This window comes from Echinops telfairi, unplaced genomic scaffold (assembly GCF_000313985.2).
Source record: "Echinops telfairi isolate 266 unplaced genomic scaffold, ASM31398v2 ScPeMD7_7465;HRSCAF=8503, whole genome shotgun sequence".
Lineage (NCBI taxonomy): Eukaryota > Metazoa > Chordata > Mammalia > Afrosoricida > Tenrecidae > Echinops > Echinops telfairi.
Genome location: NW_022111365.1, coordinates 6,296,546 through 6,300,988, shown reverse-complemented (window position 1 = coordinate 6,300,988; position 4,443 = coordinate 6,296,546).

Sequence of the window (4,443 nt, the reverse complement as noted above, 5' to 3'; positions counted from 1 at the left end):
CCACTGATTTTGGATCACTTGTTGTTCCCTTGTCCCAGGGTTGGTTAACACCACTTCCTTTCCCCTGCCTCCCCTTCTCCCATGTCCCCCTGGAATCGTCAGTCTGTTTTCTTTACCAGATTTTTTTATCCCGCCTATCTTATCTACATAGACCTGCAGAGATAATAATATGCACAAAAAACAAGACAGAGCAAAACAAAACAAAACAATGACTACAACAAAAAATCCAATGACAAAATAAAGAGAAGCCTGTAAATAGTTCAAGGTCTTTTTGTTGACATGTAGGAGTGTTTTCCAGTGGAGCCTGATGGGGTGCCACACCCTCGCCCCAAAGTCTATTTTTGGAATTCCCTCGGGACTTCCTTGCTCTGGTCCCCTTGTTGTTCTGTTGCACGTCCTTAGTGTTTTGCCTCAGTGTGGTGCGGTCAGATCAGGAAAAAACTGAAATTTTGACTAAAACTTTATTTGTATCCAGTTTCTTCAAAGTAAGTTTTAGTAGCAGTTCCTGGGTGGGGTACGTGGGTCCAGTAGTTCAGCTGCTGAACAAAGGATGGCGATTTTAGTCTACTTAGAGGTGCTTTATAAGAAAGGCCTGACGATCTACTTCTGAGAAACCAACTATTGAAACATCCCAGAGCACTTACCCAGCATAACTGTGTGCTACTGACTTGTCTCTTCTTTAATCATTTTATTGGGGGCTCATACAGCTCTTATCACAATCCATCCATCCATCCATCCATCCATCCATCCATCCATTGTGTCGAGCACTTTTGTATGTTTGTTGCCATCATCATTTTCAAAACATTTGCTTTCTACTTGAGCACTTGGTATCAGCTCCTCATTTCCCCCCTCCCTCCCCACCCTCCCTCCTTCACATAACCCTTGATAATTTATAAAAAAAATTTTTCACGTCTTATGCTGACCGATGTCGATGTCTCTCTTCACCCACTTTTCTGTTGTCTGTCCCCCAGGGAGGGGATTATATCCCTGTATTTCAAGCTCTTCATCTGTGCCCCCACTGATTTTTCAATAGCTGATTGCCAAGCCCTTCTGAGGTGCCTCTGAATAGACTTGAATCTCCAACCTTGAAGTTAGCAGCCAGGGGCTTGCAGAAAACGGTTGTGTCTGATGTACAAGGGAGTACCGCCGAATGTATCACACTCCTCTGACTCTATGCCAAGGGAATAGATATCTGACTATGGCAGCTCTTGCTGCCTATTGAGGTTTGGGGAGAGGTGTGCTGAACTCCTTCTCAACACTCTTGAGGGCTGAAGAGGGGCCTTGTCCTGCCACTCAATTCTGGGCTCTAGATACTGCCCAGTTTTGCACCTTGCTGGGTGGAGCAAGAGGTGATGCCTAACAAGGAGTGTCAGTAGTCTTTATCATGTCACCCTCTTTCCTTGTACCCCTCAATCTCATTGTGAATCTGGCCTTGAGGAATCTGGCTCGGAGGAACACCTGGCAGCAATGACCTCAGCCCTTTCTGGTTCCGGGGTAGGCCTTGCAATTTGGCCAGCTTATCAGGAATGATGTGGCCGAAAGGTACAGGGCAGGACGGTACATGTGGACGTGTTTAGGCAGAGTATGGTCTTTAGGTTCTCCTTGTCTCTGCCTAAGAGGGAGTGCTAGCCTGATGCTTTCTTCTGCATTTAAAGTACTGCACTGGGAAGCTGAGCCTCTCCCTGCTCTCTGGAGCAAGCCTTTCTAAGGTCCTATGTTAGACAGGGTTCTCTGTTCATTGGCCACGTTGGCACAGGTCCCTACTGCATGTGAGCCTGTCAACTGCAGAAACCTGTCTTTTACTTTTCTCTCCCGCAGGCAGTCAATAATAACAATCTTACCCTATTGATAGCTCCCTGCAGCCCTTTGAGATAGATATTTTATCACCCACTCACCCCTTTGTAGATGAGAAGATGGAAGCACAAAGGGATGAATTTGATTGCCCAAGGTTATACAGCTAGTAAGTGGGAGACCTGCGACTCAGCTCCAGGGTTATCTGACCCCAGAGCCTAAACCTCACCACAGTCAGCCGTATGGCATCCCAGGAGCAGCAAGTAGGGGAAAAAAGCAGCATCCCTCTAGGGAGGAGTTTAAGGTGGGGCTCAGCCTGGGCACTCTCCTTTCTGACTGCTCACCCCAACACCACAGATTAACTGAGCGATTCTAGGACTGGTGGGGCAACTCTCACACAGCAAAGACGAATGCCCTGCTCAGAGACTCTATGGCGGCAGCCTTAGAAACTGATATGGTCACCAACCAAATGTTCTAGTGTCCCTGTGGACACAGCGTTGGCAAGGTAGAAGGGACCTCAGACTCTCACCATTTCCTCTCCCCTCTTCCATGGGGTCAGCCATTCTCTCCCAGTCTCCTTTAGCCAGTGTGGGGAAATGTGTGGCTTCGGGCTCCTTTCCTGCTGAGCAGGTTGGGGAGGAAAGGGACTGGGAATTTCTGAAGGTTTTCTTGGGGAACAAATGAATCTTCTTCCTCCAGGTCTCCTCAGCAGCTGCTGAGCTGCAGGATTTATTGAAGCCTTATGCCTTGTGACAGACTGCTAATGAAAGGAGGCGAGGGCTTCTCTGTCTGCCTCTTTTGGTTTCTAATTTGTCTGGGGATTTTACTCCCAAGAGAGGGGCAAGTAGCTGGAAAACTGTGACACCCCCTCCCCTTGCCTCCCAAGGCCCTACAGCCTGTCAGCAGGGTTTGCCTGAAAGGCTCCTGTCGTGGGCCACCCAGGGGGCTACTCCCAGCTCCAAGTACCTGCCTGGGATGTGAAACATGCCCTGGGATTAATGGAAACCAGATGGGGCAGGGCAGCCCTGCCACCTGGCTTTTCTACCAGCAAAATGTTCAGATTTCTGGCAGAGTGATGGAGATTTTCTCAGTACTCCAATCTTTATACTTGTTCCAGGCCACATGCCCAGGAACAGTGGAGCAGAACTAAGGAACCAGGAGTCCTGGTGCTTCCTTTCCAAATAAAAAGAGAAGAAAGCTTGCAGGGGACCTTAGAGGTCCCCAGTACAGTGATTCTCAACCTAGGCTGCACATTTGAATCAATGGGGAGAGAGCTTTTAAACACTCTCCGGACCTGAGCCTTACTCCAGACCACCCTGTAAAAAAATCTCTCGGGAAGGGATTCCAGCATTGTTTTATTTTAAAAACCCTTAAGATATTCAAATGTGCTGCCCAGGCCGAGAATCATGAAACTATTCCAACCTCTTCATTTCACAGAGGAAGAAAACGAGGCCTGGATTGAGGATGTGACCAGGCCCAGGCCACCCAGCTGGTCCTCAGACCCAGCATCTCGGTCTCCAGCTGCTAGCCTGAGGTGTGCTCTACAATGTCTTGATGGAACCTTTTTTGCTGTCTCTCCCCCACCCCAGCTGCTCTCGGTTTCTACTAAGGACTGGAATAGCCGTTTGTCTTCTGCCTTGCCCAGCTTAGGTGCCAATTTACGTCCCTTTCCTCACTGAACAATACACAAAGGCGTCACCACTAGGAAGCTCTTTCTGATCTCCCTTGCTTTTCATAATTTGGACCAATATGTCCTGGATACTCAAAGTGTAGTCCGCGGACCAGCAGCATTTATGAGTCTGTTAGGAAATCCCTAAGCAAGTCTCAGTCCCCGACTCAGATCTACTCGATCCGAATCTGCATAGTTTAGCAAGATACCCAGGTGACTCATATGTTTGAAAAGTATTGATAGTCTCAACGTGCACTCTATCAGACCGATCTGTGTAGGTTTTGTTTCAACCATAAAGTTGTTGTCTTCTTGAGAATACGCCTCACATCAGACATAGCACATAGTGTTGTTGTTGTTGTAAGTCGCTGTCATCTGGAATGCAGATCGTGGAAAGCTCATGGATCCCAGAGCGGAACGTCACCCAGTCCTGTGCCAGCTTTATGATCATTGGGAAGTGCAAGTCTATTGTTGCAGGTATTGTGACAATCCATCTCGACCCTCTCCCAAACGCAATGTCCTTTATTTTTAATGACTTGTCTTTCCCAGTGACATGTCCAAAGTATAAGTGAGTTGACGTCTTAACATCCTCATGTCTAAATAATAGGTTGCCTGTACTCATATTCCTTCTAGGAGTGAATTCATTATTTTGGCAGTTCATAATATAATCAATGCCGTTCATCAGCACCACAATTCAAATGCATCAATTCTTCAATTCCGTGGCACATAGCAGGTGTTCTTTACTATTTTGTTAACCTGCAACTACCTCTACCAGTTATCCCGAGTGTAGCGACGTGGAGCATGGACGTAAAGTCAATAGACCGCTCTAGCTCATTAAGCTGCATCCCCAGTAGACAGTAGTTTTGTTGGCCAAGGGAAATCATCTCAGCTATAATTGGCAATCCTCTATGGTGGGAAAAGGACTGAAGCAGGGACGATGGGAAAGAGCCTCTGCTGGCTGACTCCACCCAGCACTGACGTGGTCC